General features: G+C 34.3%; 1 long non-coding RNA gene across 3 annotated transcripts in view; it reads right to left on the bottom strand.

Moving 5' to 3' along the window:
* Positions 1-120: 120 nt before the first annotated feature.
* Positions 121-22,344, bottom strand: part of LOC141498496 (uncharacterized) — a 35,220-nt gene continuing 12,996 nt past the window's right edge. The window contains exons 3-5 of one of the 3 annotated variants that reach the window (XR_012471658.1): positions 14,389-14,454; positions 13,318-13,423; positions 121-6,244 (exon numbers count right to left, since the gene is read on the bottom strand). This is a non-coding gene — a long non-coding RNA (uncharacterized LOC141498496). The remainder of the gene's footprint in view (positions 6,245-13,317; positions 13,424-14,388; positions 14,455-22,344) is intronic. The other 2 variants (XR_012471659.1, XR_012471660.1) reach the window with 2 other exon arrangements.

Here is a 22,344-nt window from a genome sequence, read left to right as displayed (position 1 = left end):
TCTGATCACCTCTCACATCTCCAACTGTCTTTCTGACATCATGAACTCAATGTCCAATAGAAACCTTAAACTAAACATGCCCAAAACAGGACTTATTATCTTTTCCCTCTAAAGCCTCCCCTTTCTTTCTTTCTTTCTTTCTTTCTTTCTTTCTTTCTTTCTTTCTTTCTTTCTTTCTTTCTTTCTTTCTTTCTTTCGAGGACAACATCATCTTCCCAGTTCCATAGTATCCTTAACTTTACACTACATCTTACTCCCTATGGCCTGTTGATTTCACCTCTGCAACACCTCTTGCCCCTTCTCTCATCTGACCTTGCCAATACTTTACTGACATAGTGCTTGGATTTTATAATAATCTGATGGAGGGTTTGTGAATTGATAATTTATGGAATTATGAAATGGGGCAAACATGCCTGATTCTTTGGGTACTCACTGGGAAAGACCACAATGGCAGCAGTGAAGCTGTAGTAACACTTTAATAAGACACAGAAAATATTGAGCAAATGCTTGCAGACTGTACAAGGCTAGGTAGAGATAAGGGTACAGAGGCAAATGGTAAGGGGAGGGAGTGCTGAAGAGGAGTTAGAAGTTTCATTTTTATAAAGTTTTGGAAGGGAGTAGACTAACTTTGATCTGTGCTACCTTAGCATTTGTTCATTGACATCCATAATTTCAATTTCAAAGTTATCAGTAAAATTTAACACATTCACAGCATCTCAAAATTATCAGCACCATTTAACAATCTGGTGGTCTTTACTGTGGAGGTCTGGAATTGATCTAGGATTTATATATCATAGGACCAAAAGGCCCAGGCAGAAAAGCCTAAATGTCTTTCATTCAGTACAAACTATTCAGGACATAATACCAGTATGTGATTTCTGTTTAATATATAATACAATTTGTAAATGTACCCCTCTTATCTCAGCAATGGTTTATATGTAACTTCCAGGGTCCCTTTTGCAATCTTATTTCCAGCTATTATCCCTTTATAGTGTCTACTTACAAACTTACTACACTGACTGGAAGTGTGGTGATTAAAAAAGTTCTAGACATAATTTCTGGGTAATTTAATAATTTTATTAACAAGGTCAACAAATTTATTAGCTGGTCATTTGACTTCTCAGACTAAAAATAATTATAGTGATGGGCTCAGGGATTATATTTTCTTTTAAAAGAGGAATGGCAATCAATTCTCTTTAAAAAGAGAGAATATTACCATGAGGTAATGATGGAGATGATAATGATATCATATTATTCTTGATCAGAAAGACTTACAAATACCAAGACTGGTTTGATGAAAATGATGGGGAAATACAGATGCTGCTAAATGAAAAATGAGAATTCCTTAGGTTTACCAGCAGGATAGTTCATCCATTTCTAAGAAGGCAGCATTTAATTCTATCAAAAGTAAAGTTCAAGGGGTGGCTAGATGGCGCAGAGGATAAAGCACCGGCCCTGGAGTCAGGAGTACTTGGGTTCAAATCCGGTTTCAGACACTTAATTAATTACCTAGCTGTGTGGCCTTGGGCAAGCCACTTAACCCCGTTTGCCTTGCAAAAACCTAAAAAAAAGTAAAGTTCAAGTAAAGCTTAGAGATGCAGGACTCTTGGCTCAGTAAGAAGGCAGATGAAATCCAATTTTATGCAGACAATAAAAAACCAAAATGCTTTTATGATGCCCTGTGGGCTATTTATGAACCAAAGACATATGTGCATCTCAACTACACAATGCTGATGATCCACATTAATTAGCAATAGGGACATAATCCTAGAGAAATGGGTTGAACACTTCTATAGTGTTCTTAATAGACCAACATCAATCAATATAGAAGTTATTGACAGTTTACCTCAAATTGAAGTCAATTAGTCCCTAGTTGAAGTTCCAACTGAAGAAAAGGTTTTGAGTGCCATTAGACTCCTTTTAAGTGGCAAAACACCTGGTGCTGATTCTATTCTAACTGAGATCTAAAAGGTGGGGGGCCCATTGCTCACCCAAAAACTGACTGAAATTTTCCAGATTGTATGGCATGAAGAAGTTATCCCCCAATAATTCAAGGATGCCTCCATTGTCCATCTCTATGAAGGCAAAGGGAATAAATTGTCCTGTGACAATCACAGAGGTATTTCTCTTTTAGTCATTGCTGGTAAGATTCTTGCCAGAGTCCTTCTCAATAGACTGATCCTTCACTTGGAAGATGGTCACTTCCCTGAGAGATAATGTGGCTTCAGAAAGGGTTGATATGGTGTTTGCTGCCCAATGATTCCAAGAAAAATGACAGGAACAGAACAGGGGTCTGTATACATTTGTAAATATAATCAAGGCTTTTGATACTGTCAGTCACCAGGGTTTATGGAAAATTATGTCAAAATTTGGTTGCCCAGAGAAGTTCATCAGTTTTGTGTATCAATTTCATGACAGCATGCATGCCTAGGTTCTGGATAGTGGATGATGCTCTTGAGATTTCCCACTCACCAATAGAGTAAAACAAGGATGTGTCCTTGCTCCAATATTTTTTAGCATGATGTTTTCAGACATGTTATCAAACACCTTCACTGAGGATGAACATGGCCTCATGGTCAGATACTTCACTGATGGCAAATTCTTCAACTTGAAAAAGCTACAAGCCAAGACCAAAGTGGATCTTCTGTTTGCCAATGATTGTACACTCAGTGCAGCCTCTGAAGCTGAGATGCAACAAAGTATGGCTCAATTCTCTGCTGCTTGGTCTAATTTTGATCTAACAATTAACACCAAGAAAACACAGGTGTTGCTCCATCAGCCAGGACCACACTATCCATATGTGGAACCAACAGCAGAACACAATGGCTACACCACTTGGATGGTAAGTAAGAAAGTAAATCCAATCTCATTATCAGCAATGTCCTTCAAGAGATTGAACTTTTACAACTTCTGACTTTAGAAAAAGGAAGAAATCTGGATCTTCCCAAATCACTGATAATTAATAATCATTTCTTCAGTTAGGCATAGAGTGGTATGTGAAACCAGAACAAGAGACAATTTTAACATAGTCTTCCTTCCTCTAATCTCTTCCCACTGTAATTCATCTTCTCACTCATTCACCAAAATGATAAAGCACAAGTCTAGATGTGTCACCCCCTCCTCACATACTCAATGAATTTCAGTGGCTCTTTATAGCTTCCAGAATTAAATATAAGCTGTTTCAAAATACATAAATATTAAAAGAGAAACAGGTTTACAGGAAAATAAAATTATCCTAATTTTGTAATATGTTAAATTTGAGTGCCAGAGCAGTGGGCATCTAAATAGAGGTATAAACTAAGACATAACCTCAAAATTTAAGAAAGAAGCAAAGAACCAGAGAGAGATTTGGAAGGAATTCTTACAGCATTGTGTTAGACATCAGGATGCAATCTCAATTCTTTTTTTTTTTTTTTGCAAGGCAAACAGAGTTAAGTGGCTTGCCCAAGGCCACAAGGCTAGGTAATTATTAAGTGTCTGAGACCAGATTTGAACCCAGGTATTCCTGACTCCAGGGCCGGTGCTTTATCCACTATGCCATCTAGCCACCCCTGCAATCTCAATTCTAGATCCTTCACATGATAAGACTAAAAGTACTTAGTTCCAATTCAAAACCGCTATTTTTAAATAGCAATAGAACATATTTCTATAGGATTATAAGTCTTATAAAACATTCACAAGTACCATTCATAATCTAATTTTGTGGACAAGGAGACCAACTAAGGGACTTACTCATGGTCCCAATAGCTAGTAAGTTTAAGTCAGAATATAAGTGAAGGCATCTTGATTCTAAATTTAGACTTCTTTCCAGGACAAAACTCTGTGTCATTATCCTCATTTTTAGAAAGAACCTATTTATTTTAAATACTTTAAGACATTTTTCTTCTTTTTAATATCATTGTCACTTTTCACTCTCCATCTCCTCTCAATTTATTATTTATGATGAAAAATTACAATAAAACAAAATTAATCAATACAATGACTATGTCTGAAAATTCATTCTTCATTCCACACTCATTGCCTATCATTTCACTATCAGGGTTTTCAGAGTCATATTGAATTGATCAGAGTTCTCAAGTTTTTCAGTGTTCTTTACTTTTATTTTGTTGTGACCATGGTGTAACGTGCTTTTTAAAAAATTCTTTAATTCTTTTAAAGTCATTTTTACAAAGCCTACCCAGTATCTATGACATAATTATACTGGTCCCAGCCTTATATAAGATGAGTTAAATTGCATGGTTGCTGATTTCTGAAAGATCACAAGAAATTGTAATTGATCTTTGGTAAAATGTTCTTTGCACTTTCTCACAAGTGATGCAACCATATCTACATGTTCAGATGAGACTTGAGTGAACCTCAAGGAATTTATGAAAATGTAATTTTCCTCTGTACATAAGTGGTTATTTAAGTAGTATATAAGGGTTACATTGTGCCTGGAAAGACATGAAGCTGGCCAAACCTGGGATAAAATCCTGCTGTTGCAAGGAGAATTGGTTGGGGAAACAACCTTGCAAGGATTGGCAGGAGTTCATTTATCAGTGAAGAAATCACTAGGCTCTCTGATTCAGGAGGATAAGAAAAGGCATAAATGTTAATTCACAGCTTATTGCAAAAAGTTAAAAGCTAAGTTCTTTAGAGAAGCAGTAAGATAAAGAAAGTGAGTTTCAGTAGAAATAGTGAAGTTAATCATAGAAGAAACAGCTACAAACTGAGATGGTGAGAACATCAAAGACAGTTAAGAAAGAAAAAGGGAACAGTGATGAGATGGGTGACTGGGCTTGGATCAACATGGATCCTGCAGCTTCAAGATGAGAAGATGGGTTTTTTTCAGTTGATTCTTGGGGGAGGTATCAAGTAGAGTTATGGATAGAACTGAGAGGAGTTAGACCTGGGAGGTACCAGGGAGGGACTAAATGCATGACATAAGAGAAGCCTACTGCATGACATAAAGTTCTGTCCCTACCCAGGCCTGGAGGAATTAAAAATTATAGATTAACCTTAAATTCTTAAATGAAGGATAAGAATTTATAACAGCTTCACTGAAGGCATCAGCTTGACTGGGAGTTAGGATTAACACAACTTTGAGGAATTTATGATGTATAACTAGAAGGGCCTGGTGGGATAACTTAGAGAGACTAGTTTAGATAGTATTACATAGTATAATGATGATGTTTGTCCTTCATTTTGGAAGAGGACCATGACATCAGGGAGGTGATGCTATGACAGGCATATGAATAGGATTTAAGTGAGAGGTAGCTGTGCTAAGTCACCAGACTCATTTTCTTCTCCAGAGCCATCTGGGGCCAATGGCCAAATATGAATCATGATGACTGGAGATGGTTATCTTGTAGTTAGTTATCTTGTAGATAAGTTACCTAACTTTTCTGTTTTCCAAATTATAATTATTTTTTCACTTTTAAAAGAGATAATAATATGTATTGAGTGTGAATCAGAATTCTTGAGATTTTTGTCCCAGATTCAATCTTTTTTTTTTTTTTTTTACATTTGTGATCATGGTACTTCAGCACTCTGAGTCTCAGTTTCTTCATTTGGAAAGTGAAAAATTTGATAAGAGGCAATCAGTGATAAGTGACTTGCCCAAGGTCACACAGCTAGTAGGTGGTAAGTGTCTGAGGCCAAATTCGAACTTCTGTCTTCCTGACTCCAAGGCCCTCTGTCCACTGCTACCTAGATTCCTTCACATAATACAAAATCATATAGGGAAGGTTTAATAGATTCAAAAGATTAACTCTTTTAACAGAGTGACGGTTTGCTAGGGACATTCCTTACTTCTTGTAAGGAAAGAATTGTAAAGTGGAAAAGATTGCAATTGCTCTCTGTTCAGAGTTCCCCTGCTCCGCTATCATAGATATTTATTGCCTGGGTTACCCTGCACAAATCATTTGACCTCTCAATACTATATGCATCTCTCTAAGTGGCATAAAAGATGAACAGCTTCCTCATCATGAAATTCCTTATAAAAATGAAATCACAGGTCCAGTCTCTTCATCTCTAATTAGGCAGGCCATAATGAAACCAAAATGACCTAACATCAAAATAAGTTGCTTTCAGAAGCTGTTTCAATGCATGAATAACTCAAAATTCTCTTTCCTTGATATGGTGTGTTTCTTCATATTCTTTCTTGTGCCAGATCAGCTTTGTTTCATCATTTTCCATTTCAAAGAACTGATGGGAATATTCAGATTGTAGTGGTTTTCCTTTCTCCCACACTCAGGCACTCTACCTTTCAAAGACACATTAAAAGGTTATATTTATTTATAGTAAATCCAAGACAACTCACAATCACCATTCTGATAAAACAAAAAAAAAGAAACAAAACTTGTGTAGCAAATGACCTTTTGAGACTAATGATTAATCAATAGCATTATTTCTTTAAAAAATATCATCTTTTTATATATACACCTCAAACATATAACATGCCTATGTTGAGAAGAAACCTAGAAGAAGGAAAACCATACTGAAATTAGATAATCAGAGTTTGAGTACAGGGCTCTGCTAATTAGTTATCTTGTAGATAAGTTACCTAACTTTTCTGTTTTCCAAATTATAATTATTTTTTCACTTTTAAAAGAGATAATAATATGTATTGAGTGTGAATCAGAATTCTTGAGATTTTTGTCCCAGATTCAATCTTTTTTTTTTTTTTTTTTTACATTTGTGATCATGGTACTTCAGCACTCTGAGTCTCAGTTTCTTCATTTGGAAAGTGAAAAATTTGAAGCAAATGATTTCTAAGGTCTATAAAAGTCAGTGATTGGGGGCAACTATGGGATGGATTACTGGCCTTGGAATCAGGAGAACCAGAGTTCAGATTTGACGTCAGACAATAATTACCTGCTTGTATGACCTTGGGCAAATCACTTAACCCTGTTACCTTGCAAAAAAAAGTCATTGATTGTAGAGAAACTAGCACTTACTAAATCACCTATTACCTTCTCCCGTTGGAACTTCCCTCAATGTCTGGTTTTTACTGGGGAACACTCCTCCACTATGCCAGTTCCCTTGTCCCATTGGTGAATTCTGACTGGGACCTCCATTTTGGGGAATGAGCCTAAACCAATTTTACCAAATTCCTTCTTCACTTTTATTGCATGCTTTTCAGCCATCTTTTATGTGTTGTCTTCCTCCCCACACACACATTAAAATATAAATTTCCCAAGGGGAGGGACTGCCTTTCTTTTTATGCTTGTATTTTATTTAGCATGGTATCTGACATTATAGCAAGTATTTCATAAAGCTTATTGCCTAGTGCCTATTGCTAGGTGAAAAACTCAACTGTGCAAATAAAATATCTCATTCATGCATTTGGATTAAATTTATCAAATTAATTTATTAAATATCTGTGATAAATCATGAGAGATTAAATATGATTATGACATGACTTCTGCCCTCTATGGATAGATTTTCTTTTAAGACATATACAAAACCAGTTATAACACAAGAAGGACCATAATATAGTAGAATACAAATAAACTATGGTAAAGTAAAATAATTAAATTTTTTGACATACAATAAATAAGCCTTATACTTTACTGCATATTTAATTTCCTTTCTAACTGAAGTTCAAGCTATTAAAATGTTATCAATAACAAGTTTTAATTATCTGCATCTCTTTTTTGTTTTTTAAAAGCAGAGGGGAGAAAAAAATCTATTTGCTTATGAGTCAATGTTCCCAGTGAAAAACTATGATCATACCTAGTATCTCCAATGGCACCTAGGGCAATTTCTACCCATCTCACTCTCTTTTGAGAGGAAGAAGAAGAGGAAAGTTGATAACCAAAAGCCCAGCAAGCGGAGGTATTCATGATCTGACTATTTTTCTTCTTCCCTTTCTGAAGGGAGGGTCAAAATTCTTCTCAGCCAAACTCTTGTCTTCCACAGTGCCATCTCCTTGTGTCCTAAAATGCATTCCCATCTAGCTAAGATTCCCTAGGTTCTTTCAAAGACCAGCTCTTATGTCACCTCTCTGTGAGAAGCCTTTATTGATCTCTCTCCTCAAACTATCTGTTCAGAGATCATTTATCTGTTTACAGTCTGTATCTTCCAATACAGTATAAAATTTATGCCAGCAGGGACTTTTTTTTTATCTTTATCTGTATATTGCATACACCTATTGCACAGAGTGGACATAGGAAATGCTTGTTAAATTGAATTAAATAATTTTTGCTAGGTATTGACTAAACAAAGATACAATGAACTGTAGTTGCCCTACTCCTCCATAAATTATGCTACTCAGTAAATTCATTTTGAGGCAAGCAGCATTCTTTAGGGGAAAGGCACAAGAAATAAACAATAATTCAGAATTTGTTGATCTATATCTGGTAATTACAATGTTGGCATTTATTTTATAGAGCTCTATAAAGACAAGGTAATATGTACTATGGAATGTAAGCAAATGAAATAAATTATGATTATATACCTAGTTTGGGTAGAAAGATCTATTTCACTTTTCTTAAAGAATGTTTTTTTTTAAATTTAAGGCTAAGATTTGAATTTTTATAACTTCATTACAGTAAACAGCAGAAAGGGATTTATAAACATGAAGTATTTTATTATAACTTTTCCTCATTTTATAATATAATAGCAGTAATTTCACATAGCACCTCAGATACCAATAAAGTAAACTCAGGAGAACTGTTCAAATTCTTGGCTGGATTTTTGTCTAAACAAATATTTTGTTTCTCTTAAAAAAAAGGTTTATAAATCTTTTTGCCATAGAAAAATTTGTTTCAATATAAACATAAATCTTTGAAAGCAAGGACTGCCAAGGACTTTTTTCTTTATATCCATAGAACTACATAAAGTACCTTGAATAAAATAGGTATTTAATATATATTTATGGAATTGAATTTAATTAAATTGGACTTGTATTTAAAAACCACCCCTCATCATTTAAAAATACAAATAAAAATATATTTAAATAGAAGTAGGAGAAAGTTCAAATGATTTTACTACTTTTTAGTAAGTGTGTGATAGGGGAAAAATATTAGGTTAGAAGTCAAAAGTCCTACATTCAAGTTTCAGATGCACAACTCATTTGTGGTATAATAATGGGCCTGCCCTCAGACTCTGCTCATTCATCTGAAATCTAGAAAAATAATACTTATATTTCTCCCTGGATTGATGTAAGGGAAGCAAGAAATGTTGGCTATTTAGTTATTGAATTTTTCTTCCTTTCTGATTATCTCCATGATGCTGAATTTCATTAGATATTCTGGTTACCCAAGTGGCTCTGCTTAGCTTATTTTCTTCACATATTAAAAAAAATTGTTGGAACATGTAAGTCTTTGTGGATAGTTGCAAAGATGGTGACTGCAAGGGAAAGAATCAAGGTGGCAGAGGAGAAACATTACAGCAAAAATCCTCCAATATTCCCCTCCAAACAACTTCAAAATAATGCCTTCAAATCAAACTCTGGAGGGACACAGTCAAAAAAGATCAGAGTAGCACATTTTTCCAACCGAAGACAACTTAGGAGGACTGAAGAAAAGGTCTGTGACAAGCATATAGTAGCAAAATGAATGTGGGCCTAGGAGGCAGTAAAAACAGCAGCCAAAATTTCGGGAGCTCTCAACTCAAAGAATCCAAGGAAGTTAGACAATTGGTCAGAAAGATATTACAGGGGACCTCTGTGCTAGTACTAGGCAGGAGACCTGGATTCTGCTTGACTACTTCATTGCCCATAAGTGGTTCCAGGTTCCAGCTCTCAACAGTAGAGAGGAATACTTGCAACCACAAGGAAGTAAAGGCCTGGGACACAATCCAAGTCTGAGATAGGAATGCTAGTGCTTGGGATTGCAAAGGAACAGAGGCAATTACTGGCTAAGGACAGAGCACATATCAAGATAACAGTGGCCCCAACTTACCCCTTATCATCATCATCACTCACTTTTGAGACATTGAAAACTTGCAAAACCTCTGAACTAAATGTGAAAACTGCAGGAAACCTACAAAGTTTAACTTTAATATAAGGTTCAAAGTGAAGAAATAGACTGAAAAAGAATGAAGAGACAAACAAAAAAACTGACCAAAAAAAGGTAACTATGGTGACAGGGAAGACACAGCCTCAGAAGAAAACAACAGAAGTGAAAACACCTGTAAGCAAAGCCTGGAAGAAAAATGCGGATTGGACACAAGGCCAAAGTAAAATTTCTAGAAGATCTAAAGAAATGTAATCAAAATGAAAGGGAAAATTGGGAAAAAATAAGATGATAAATTATCCATTTTATACTTCACTCTGCTTGCTATATCTTATTTATTCATAAATTATTCAATCTATAAATCTGCTAAGTAATGTGTTCCATGTTTTTCAAATTTTCTTGTAATCTCTCTCTTTATATCTAGGTCATACCTCAATTTTGGTCTTAGCTTGGTAAATGGTACAAGATACTGGTCTATGTTTATAGTGTTTTTCAATGAAAAAGTCTGCCTCTGGCACTTTGAATTTAGAGTAGAAACTCTCAAAAGAAGGACAATGTTAAAATTGATTATATGAATGTAAAGGAAGTTGAGGAAAAACTTTCTGAGCCATCTATGATTTAATCTGCAAAGCTATCATTTGCATACCAAATCAGATCACCTGATTCCTCAGGGATCACAGACAAGGAGTGATTTATAGAGATGGGCTTTTTTTTTTTTCTTTGCAAGGCAATGGGGTTAAGTGACTTGCCCAAGCTCACACTGCTAAGTAAGTATTAAGTGTCTGAGATCAGATTTGAACTCAGGTCCTCCTGACTCCAGGGTCAGTGCTTTATCCACTGCACCACCTAGCTGCCCCAGAAAAAATAAGGAATTAAAAATGGTGAAAATTTATTTTGAACATAATCCAACTATCCAAGCAGATCACCTGACTACTTAGCTTCTGCCAGACTTCCTCAATCCTATGTCAGGCATCCTTTCCTCTAGGTGATACCTTTATAACCAGAGATTGTTTTGTAAAAGAGAAACTTGTAGTCAGTGGTTTGCAGTCTTCCCTCTATCCCCACCCAAACCATCTTCCTTAACAGAGTTCATTACTCAATTTAGACTCTATCTTGAGAAACAAAGGGGGCTCCAACTGCCAGAAATAGGAACTTTGTCTCTGATCAACTCCACTTTCTGCTAGAAAGGGAGACTTAGTCTTTTGAAAAACCTTTTAATCTTATGCTTATTTATTCTTCCAAATTATCTGCTACTAAATGATAAAGTCTTCTCATTCTGTTTATTTACTAAATCTATAGGTAATCTAGATTAAAGAGGCTATCTATCTTAGTCTGGTTTAGCTATTAGGGCTAGCTTTTCCTAAAGAAGAGGAAATCAAAGTTATTAAGAGTCATGAAAAAATGGTAATTCACTATTCCTTATAAATACTATATCACTATTTGAGAAATGCAAATTAAAACAAGTCTGAGGTACCACCTCAAAACTATCAGATTAGCTAATATGACAGAAAAGGAAGCAATTGCTTAAGATGATGTGGAAAATTAGGTATACTAATGCATAGGTGCCAGTGTTGTGAACTGGTCCAACTATTCTGGAGAATAATTTGGAAATATTCCCCAAAAGGCATAAAACTGTGCATACTCTTTGACCCAATCCATACCACTAATTAAATTTATATCTCAAAAAGAACAAAAGAAAAGGAAAAGAACTTCTATGTACAAAAATATTTATAGAAGTTCTTTTTTGCAGTTACAAAAAAACTGGAAATTGAGGAGGTACCTATCAATTGGGGAATGGCTGAATAATTGAAATACTGTTGTGTCATAAGGAATGATGAAGGGAAGGTCAGAAAAACCTGGGAGAACATATGAACATCAAAGTGAAGTGAGCAGCACCAGAACACTGTATGTGACAGCAGCAGTACTATAATGAGGATCAACCAGAATAGCCTTAGTTACTTTGCCAATACAATGATCCAAGACAACTGCAAAGGATTTATGATGAAAAATATAATTACTATCCTGAGGAGAATTTATGAATTTTGAGTCAGAGTGACACATACTTTTTCACTTATTTTATTTTGGGGAATTTTGGTAATGTGATTAATATGAAAATATATTTTACATGACTTTACATGTAGAATTGTTATCATACTGTTTGTCTTCTCAATAGGGAGGGGCAGGGCTTGAGGGAGAGAGAGTTTGGAACTAATCTGATAAATAAATGTTAAAATAAATTACAATTATTACAAAATAAATAGTAACCACAACTCTTGCAACCAATTATATGTCACTCATGCCATGTCTCACATTGTTGCTTGGTTAAGAGGGACATTTTATAGTATAGCTCAAAAGCTATGGACTGTGGAAACAACTCATCTTGAATAAGTATATTTCCCTGAGTTGACCTGTTGCTTTTATGAATTTAATAATTTTATTTTTCAATATTATTTAGTAATATTCAAATATTGTAAGAGGAAAGAAGCATCTTAAGTGTAATCTTACTCTTGCTCAAGTTTAGGGTAGCTTTCCAGAGGGGAAAGTTCTGTGACAAAGCTTGTGATTTATGATTGACTTAGAGTCTATTGCCTGTGATGATGCTATATATACAAGTAGAGAAAGGACTCATTTTGCAGGGATGTCTGGGCTGAAAGGGGAGTTCAAGAATGAGAAGCAATCACAAAATTTTGAATGATAGACAGGAAATCTTCCTAGAGGTAATACATATGGGAAAGCAAGCCCCTAAAATAGAAATGTGGCATTAAAGACCATGCTGAAGAGTATTTGTTTATTATCTAGCTATCTAGGTATAGACTGAGAAAAATTATTGCCTTTTTCTAGGTTCTTGAAAACTATAGAGTAGGTCCCAAGGGGAGAAAATCTTCAGAAAAACTCACAAATATGAAGAGTCAAATTGTTTTCAAGATGAGCTTACACATGTAGCAAGATAGCAAGATGCATTCTAATTCACTCTCCTAGAGCCATATTGGCTAATATACACCTTCATTGTTCTAGGGTATGAAGTTAAGTTAGGAGAACAATAAGAAACTTGCAAAATAAAGAGTTAGGTGCTAGATGCTAGGGACATCCAAGACAAAAGCAGCAAAGCATACCTTCAAAACATCTAAAAGAAAATTTCAAAGAAAAACATATTTGGTCATTAATTTATGTTATGTTTCTCCCACTATCAGTGACTCGAACTTCAGTTACATTTAACCAGTTAGCATCAATTGGCTTAACAAAGGGACAGTTACTTTAACTATATGGAAAGAAAAAGTACAAACATTTTCCCTCAAAAACTCCAGGATTCACTCAGTCTACCTTATCTCATCTCAGCACCTGGGAAGATTAAACTCAAACTTAACTCATTTCTTACAAAGTAATGATCCCACAAAATTCAAATCAGCTGAGAAGGTCATTCTTTTGCTCTTTGGGACATCAGTTCTGAACTTGCTGCAAAATAGTGGATGTTCTCCTTTCACCTAAAATGAAATGGCATAGCTTAAAAATATGCATATTCTTTTCTCTTCCCAAATAATAATCACCAGAGACTTATCATATTTAACATTTCTTGCTTTATATTCAAGTCTTTAACTTCTTTTCTTGTTTACTTTTTTTAGATTTTTCTAGGCCTCAAAAAATAAATTATACTTTTTCCTTTATTTAGAAGCTATTATTCAGTTTATATATATGTTTAGCACTTATACTAATCCATATCTGTGATGTCCTTATGGATAGTGTATCTCCCTGTTTATTTCATTTAATTCAGGTTTCTTTTTGCTTTTATCTGGTCTGATATAAATATTGTTCTCCCTAATTTTTTTTAATTAGACTGAAATAAAATAGATTTTCCTCTAGTCCCTTATTTTAACTCCATGTAAATTTATATATTTCAGGGATATTTCTTATAAATAACCTTTTCATATTGTTGGAGTCTTATTTCTAATTTGTCATTCTATCCACTTTCTTTTTATTGACTTTCATATCCACAGTTATGATTGTTAATTTTGTATTTCCCTTTATTCTAGTGTCATATTCTATTTCCTTTCCTTCTTTTTATACACACACACACACACACACACACACATACACACACATTTCTTCATGTCTCATGGAGCCTTGGGCTTCTCATTTTTAAGAAGTCTATTATTTGGAGAAAATTTTATATTTTTTGTACTAAACTGTTAATTCTTCTCCCCAGTCTTTCCTCCAAAACTTTCATTTTGTGTTCTGATTCTTTATACTGACACTTTCATTTCATTTGTAATATTACTTTATTCTTTAAGTCTTGCTTCATTCCTTCTAGGTATTACAGCTCATCTTAATGCCAGCTTTTGAGGCTTTACTTTTAGATGTTTTAAAGTTATTCTCTCCTGGGTGTCCCTGACAGCATAATAACTCTTTAAAATGGAAGTTTGGTTTTTTAAATACATTCTCCTTGCCTTACTTCACAAATTAGAACTTCATATGAATGCCAGATTCTTTATGCTTCTAGAGGTGTGGCAGGTGAAATCTGAAAGAAATGAGGAAACAAAAGTTCAAACTCCTGAGCATATCAATTTGTTAAGCAACACATGGCAATTGCATAACAAATTGGGAACAGGCCTCCTTAGATTGGCACTGGACTCTGAATACAGGGGGATGCAGGGGAAGATTTTTATGTATTAAAAACTATTAGTCAAAAAAGACCAACTAACTAAAAGGAAACATCAGGATACAAACCAGGAAATAAAAATTAGATAATCTGATTTCTGATTGGAGTTTAGAAACTTTCTGAATCGAAAGATGGGGGGCAAACAGGTGTAATTCTGTAAAATTAAAAAAAAGAGGTGCCCTACTTCCACCAAATGTCTGTAATTCAATACAAAGGAATATGGAAAGAATAGGGTCAGTTTTCAGATAAACATATGGATTGATGAGATTTATAATTGTGAGAAAATCCCTTGTATCAATTTGTGAATCTGTGGAGGTTTCTGATCAACATAATCTAAGACTTGAGGGAGTTGTGGGTACTGAGTAAATCATGTTGATTCCATCTTTTAACTCAATTTTGGATCTAGCTAAGTTCCTTTTCTATTCAATTATGAGTTAAGTCCAATTACTGTCTTGTTAGAGAACTTTATGGAAATTGCAAGAAAATTTTATTGTATATATTGTATGTTTGAACCTATCCCTGAGGGCCTGGAAACTTCAACCATCTCTATCTGGCTTAGAGACCCTTAGCTAAGGACCTAAAGTTACTTATTGCCCTTTTGGGCATAGTTCCAAATTGCTCTAAAGAATGATTGGAACAGTTCACAATTCCACTAACAATGCATTAGTGTCCCAGTTTTCCTACATCCCCTCCAACATTTATTATTTTTCTTTTCTGTCATATTAGCTAATCTGATAGGTATAAATATGATAGGAATAAACAAAGTTGCTAAATCTAATGATTGCCAAGCTGCTTTCCAGTTTTCCAAACAGTTTTGTCAAGCAGTGATCTCTTATTACAATAATCGTGGTCTTTGGATTTATCAAACAGTAGGCTACCAAATTCATTTCTCTATGTTGCTTTTAGCCTCTTTGCTAATATTTTATTTAAAATGTTTGCATCAACACTGGTAATGCTGGTTTATAGGGTTTTTTGGCCATTGTTACTCTCTGATTTAGGAAACAATTTCATATTTATATCATAGAAAGCATATGGTAAAATCCTTTCTTTTCCAATTTTGGAAAATTTGAACTAATCAGTCTTTGAATTTTGACAAAATCCATCTGGCTATATAACTGGTCCCATTTTTTCCCTTTAAGTGTACATTTATGGATTATTCACTTCCTTTCTCTGAAACTGGATTATTTAATTTCTTCATTTTGCTCAATTAAATTGGGTAATTTTAATTTTTATAAATATTCATTTATATCATTTAAATGATTGATTTTATTGACCAAGAGTAGGCAAAAGATTTTCCAACAAATTTCCCTTTCCTACACTATCATCCACTATCCAGACCACAGCATAACTATTCCTGTCCCAATTCAAGACCTTGACCTCCTAATGAGGCCTATGACCCCAGAGACATACATCAGAACCTTAATTGAGCAGGATTCCCTCCACAACAGTCTGACAATTAGTCATACAGCTTCTACTTGAGGACCAAATCAATCAATGATAAAAATGATAATGAGAATTAACACCTAATAAGGGCCCAGTCACTGCTAAGCACTTAACTGATATTACTCTTTTGAGTCTAACAACAACCCTGGGAAGTAGATCTATTAAAACCCTTCATTCTGTACTTGAGAAAATAGAGATAAACAGAGATTAAGTGACATACCAGGTCACCTAGCTAACAAGTGCCTGAAAATGGTTTAGAACTCAATTATTCCTAACTCCAGACCCAGCTGTACCATGTGCTACCTAAAGTAATTTTGATACAACACAGTCCTCTTTTTTTATATACTTTTTTAGATTTTTGCAAGGCAAATGGGGTTAAGTGACTTGCCCAAGGCCACACAGCTAGGTAATTATTAAGTGTCTGAGGCCGGATTTGAACTGAGGTACTCCTGACTCCAGGGCCCTGTGCTTTATCCACTGCACCACCTAGCTGCCCAGCACAGTCCTCTTTTTTGGAAGCTCTGATAATTAAGAATTTCTTCATATTACCTTGAATTCTGCCACCCTAATACTTCTGAATTTTATCATATTTAAAAAATATTTTATTAGAGAACTTTCAACATCACACTTTCCAATAAACAGCCTGACCCCTATTAGTTCCAGTAACTGTTTTTGATACTTAAAATTCTGTATTTGTATTCTACTACAATTTTTGCAAGAGCTAGCAGTAACACCATTCATCTGGAAAAAAAAATTATCATTGCATTTGATCTGAATGTTGCTGCCCTTTATCTTCATAGACATTATTGTAATCACTGTATATATTGTTCTTGAGTTTCTTGTTTTTTTCATGGTTGTAGCAATTCATAATTCCTCCTGAAATTTCTCTGAATTTTTAATATTCATTTTTCTTATGCTATAATACCTCATGGAATGAATATACAACAGTTGTGTCCTGCCATCCCTCAATTATTGGATTTGGTTTCTATAGTTTCACTACTACAAAAAGGTCACTATGAATACAGATATAGATGCGTATCATAGTAGACCTTCATTCTCGACAAGTATCAAAATGACATCACTATTTTACAAGTTACATTAGCCAACTGTGGCTAATCAGAACAATACAAGCTTGAAATGCTCTACCTCAATATTATAATAATAGTTTGTCTAAGGATTAAGAATATTTTTCAGATCATTTTTGAAAATTTGTATTTGTTCTTTTAAAAGGATTTTTCTATATCCTTTGACTACTTATATATTAGGTAATTTATCATTATTTGTGTGTTTGAGTTTCATGTGGACTTTTGGATATCAGACTTTACTCAGAGATATCTGAATCCATTTATTTACCCTAATAATTTCTTTTCTTATAATGTCAGAATTGATTTTATTTTGCCTATTCTATATCAAATCGGTCATTTAAATGACATAAAAGAATATTTATAAAAATAATAATTACCCAATTTAATTGAGCAAAATAAAGAAATTAAATAATCCAGTTTCAGAGAAAGGAAGTGAATAATCCATAATTTTTTGTGCTTAAATTGTTCATTTTGTCTTTTTTTTTCATATAGCTCTAGGATCAAGGCCTTCTTACAACTATTGGCTCATCAAAACTACCTTTGATTAGTAAATTCCTAGCTCCTGGACAAGGAGTTAAAGTAATGATGCACATGGACAGAAAAGCCTTCATCCCAGAGAAAATTCAGACAATTAAAAGATTTCACAAGAGTCTATGAACAGATGCAGAGATAAATATGGTATTCAAATACCCATCAGCTCTGCTCAAAGGGAGTGAACTTGGTATTACTCCTGGGGAAGCAGACATTGGGGTAGATTGCTATCTCTTTCAGAGTCCCATAAAATATTTCACAGTGTCACAGTTGTCCCCAATCATTTCTTCAGAAGACAAACTTTGGAATTACTTAATTTCATTCTATTGAAACTTGCACTTTCCAAGTACACTGGACTTTTTCCTAAGTAGGATGCTATATAGGAACTATGTAGGTGCTTCTATTCTTTCTCTAAGGAGAAAGGAAATCCCTCTTGAACTTGATAACTCTCAAAAGTACCCCCTACACCTGAGCTTCTCCTTTCAGTCCGAGCAGACACGTACCTGTTTGTTTCTACCATGTTCTTCTGTAAGGAATCTGATATAGCTTACATGTGCAACCATGGAAATATATTTCCACATTAATCATGTTGTGAAAGAAGAAATGGAATAAAAGGGAAAAGCTACAAAAACAAATGAAAATGGTAGGTTTCAATATGCATTCAGACTTCATAGCTTTCCTTGGGATATGAATAGTATTTTCGATTTATGAGTCTTTTGGAACTGTCTTGGATCACTGTATTGCTGAAAAGAACTAAGGCAATCATATTTGATCATTGCACAATTTTAATTGGAGAAAGACTTGTAATATTATAAAATTGACTCCACTTCATATATCTCTATATCTATCTATCTATCTATCTATCTATCTATCTATCTAGATTTTGCAAGACAGTGAGGTTAAGTGGCTTGCCCAAGGCCACACGGCTAGGTAACTATTAAGTGTCTTGAGGCCGAATTTGAACTCAGGTCCTCCTGACTCCAGGGCCTGTGCTCTATCCACTGCACCACCTAGCTGCTCCAACTTTCTATATATTTTTGAAATGTTCAGAATTTTTTTGGGAGGGGGTCTGATTTAACATTATTTCTGAGGGAAACTGGTGAGAGCTTAGGCAACTTTCTAGCTTCTCTGTTATCTCAACCTCCCACCTCACCCCCACCTCAAACTAGTGATCTTTAGAGAGGGTACACACTTTTCTTAGTTGATGGCCTTTAACAAGTATATAATTATATAAATGTTACAATCAAATTTGTAAAAATTTTACAGGTCCATAATTACCTCGATGAGAGCATCACCTGTCATTGGGACCTGAGAAAAATAAGAAGAAAGGGATGCGATAAGGGAGAATTGGGGAATGGAAGGGGGGGAACAGGTGACAGAAGAGAGGGAAAATCAAGGTAGAGGGTACTCAGATTCAACACACTTTTGGACAGGGCCAGGATGAAAGAAGAGAGAGAATAGAATAAATGAGAGTGGGGAGGAATAGAGTGGAGGTACAGCTAGTAATAGCAACTATGGGAAAAATATTGAAACAACTTCTCTGGTGGACTTATGATAAAGAATGCAACTCACCCCAGAGACAGAGCCATTGGAATCTGAACACAGACTCAAGTACAATTTTTTTTTCTCTCTCTCTATTCTTGAGGTTTCTCATCTTCTTGGGAGGGGGGTTATGTTTACTCTTATAACACATTCAGTTTCCATCAATGTATAGCATGGAAACAGTGTAAAGACTTCAGACAGCCTTCTGTGGGGCAGGGAAGGAAGGGGGGGGAATTGTACAATTCAAAAATCTTACAAAAAATGATAGGCAGATACTACTATTGTATATAATTGGAAAACAAAATGTTAATTAAAAAGAATTAAACTCATTCACTTCTATAAAAAATTTCATTAAGTAAAATGAAACCCTAATATAGATTTACTTTACCCTGAATTCTGTCCTGCAATGAGTAATAGCTATTTAACAAATATTTTATATTGTAAATTGATTGCTCTTGAGTTTCTCCTGAATTTGTGTAACTCAGGGAAACACAATATTTGAAAGGATTTGGGGAGTACTTCAGATGTGTTTTAAAAGTCTAACAACTTATCTTCCTTAAAATGTTTTTTAAATCAATGTTTAAAATTCTTCACGTGTAATTAGAAGAAAAACAAAAATTTCTTAAAGGAAAATTACTCAATATGTAGAGAAATAATTTCAGTGATCTAGTCAGTACTCCTTTCAAAGTGAGTATTATATGATGGAAATTAAATGCTAAATTCAGAGATTGAAAAATTAAAATATTAATTTCTTTGAAAACTACAAAACTGATTTATACTCAGCTCAAATAATGCTTTACATTTTTTTCCATTAAATTTCATTATGAGGTTGATCTTTTAAACAAAGCACTGGGGACTTTTTCTTTCAGGGTTTCTTTCAGAAACTGATTAGTGGATTCTTTCTATCCCTACTTTGTGCTAACCAATCTGGGTAGTTTTCATTTATGTCTTCTTGAAATTCAGGTTTTTTCTTTTCTTTTTTTACATATAATATTTTATTTTTCCTCAATTACATGTTAAAACAATTTTTAAAGCATCTTTTTTAAAGTTATGATTTCCAAATCTATCTCTCCCTCCTTTCCTTTCTTTGTCCCTGAGGTGGAAAACAATTTGATATACTTTAAACATGTGCAATCAACATTTCCTATAGTAATCTACTATTTGATAAATCCAAAGACTCCAACTTCTGGGTTAAGAACTCATTCTAACAAAAATTGCTGGGAAAACTGGAAAATAGCATGGTAGAAATTAGGCATAGACTAAACTCTCACATCCTCTGTCAAGATAAAGTTGAATTAGGTACAGGATTTAAACATAAAAGGTGATACCATAAGTCAGTTAGAACAAGGAATAGTTTATCTGTCAGATCTATGGAAAGGGGAGGATTTGATAACCAAACAAGATATAAAGAACATTATAAAATGCAAAATGGATAATTTTTATTACATTAAATTAAAAAGTTTTTACATAAATAAAACCAATGCAACCAAGATTAAAAGGAATGCAGTAAATTGGGGAACATTTTTTACAGCTAGTGTTTCTGATTAAGGACTCATTTCTAAAATAAATAGAAAATTGAGTAAATTTGTAAGAATATAAGTCATTCTCCAATTGATAAATGGTCAAAGGATATGAACAGGCAGTTCTCAGATAAAGAGATTAAAGCTAACTATAATCATATAGATATAGAATCATATAGAAAAATATTCTAAATCCTTATTGATTAGAGAAATGCAAATTAAAACTCTGAGGTTCCATCTTACATATCTATCAGATTGGTCAATATGACAAAAAAGGAAAATGATCAATATTGGTGGGTATGTGGGAAAACTGGTATACTGATGCATTCTTGGTGGAGTTGTGAATTGATCCAACCTTTCCAAGCAATTTGGAATTATACCTAGAGAGCAATTAAACTGCCTATTTTTTGATATCACTACTATTATTTATATCACTATTAGGTTTGCATCCCAAAGAGATCATAAGAAAGAGTAAAAAACCCACATGTACAAAAATATTTATAACATTTTTTTTGTAGTGACAAAGAACTGAAAATTGAGGGGATTGACCATCAATTAGGGAATGGCTGAACATATGGAATATGAATATGATGGAGTACTATTGTTCTGTAAGTAATGAGTGACTGAACTTCAGAAAAGCCTGGAGAGACTTGTATGAACTGAAGCTTACTGAAGTGAGCAGAATCAAGAAAACATTGTACACATTAACAATAACATCAGGAGATGATCAACCATGATGGACTTGCTCTTCTCAGCAGTACAACAATTAAAGACAATACTAAAGGCCTTGTGATAAAAAGGCCATTCAATCCAGAGAAGGAACTATAGAATCTGAATGCAGACTTAAGCATACTATTTTCAATTTTTAAAATTTGTTTTATGTTTTGTTTTTTCCCCTCATGGTTTTTTCCTTTTTATTCCGATTCTTCTTTTTTCTCCAAGATTTATTTTATTTTTTAAGATTTTACTTATTTTGAGTTTTACAATTTTTCCCCCAATCTTACTTCCCTCCTTCCCACCCTCCACAGAAGGCAATTTGCCAGTCTTTAAATTGTTTCCATGGTATATATACATTGATCCAAATTGAATGCGATGAGAGAGAAATCATATCCTTAAGGAAGAAACATAAAGTAAAAGAGATAGAAAGATCAGACAATAAGATATCAGTTTTTTTCTAAATTAAAGGTAATAGTCCTTGGTCTTTGTTCAAACTCCATGGCTCTTTATCTGGATACAGATGGTATTCTCCATTGCAGACAGCCCCAAATTGTCCCTGATTGTTGCACTGATGGAATGAGCAAGTCCATCAAGGTTGATCCTCACCCCCATGTTGCTGTTAGGGTGTACAATGTTTTTCTGGTTCTGCTCATCTCACTCAGCATCAGTTCATGCAAATCCCTCCAGGCTTCCCTGAATTCCCATCCCTCCTGGTTTCTAATAGAACAATAGTGTTCCTTGACATACATGTAACCATAGTTTTTTAAGTCATTCCCAAATTGAAGGACATTCACTTAATTTCCAATTCTTTGCCACCACAAACAGGACTGCTATGAATATTTTTGTACTAGTGATATCTTGACCCTTTTTCCTCATCTCTTCAGGGTATAGATCCAGTAGTGGTATTGCTG

The sequence above is a fragment of the Macrotis lagotis genome, chromosome X (assembly GCF_037893015.1).
Source record: "Macrotis lagotis isolate mMagLag1 chromosome X, bilby.v1.9.chrom.fasta, whole genome shotgun sequence".
Lineage (NCBI taxonomy): Eukaryota > Metazoa > Chordata > Mammalia > Peramelemorphia > Peramelidae > Macrotis > Macrotis lagotis.
The sequence above is the reverse complement of the archived record's forward strand: the minus strand, read 5'-3'. Positions and strand labels throughout refer to the sequence as shown.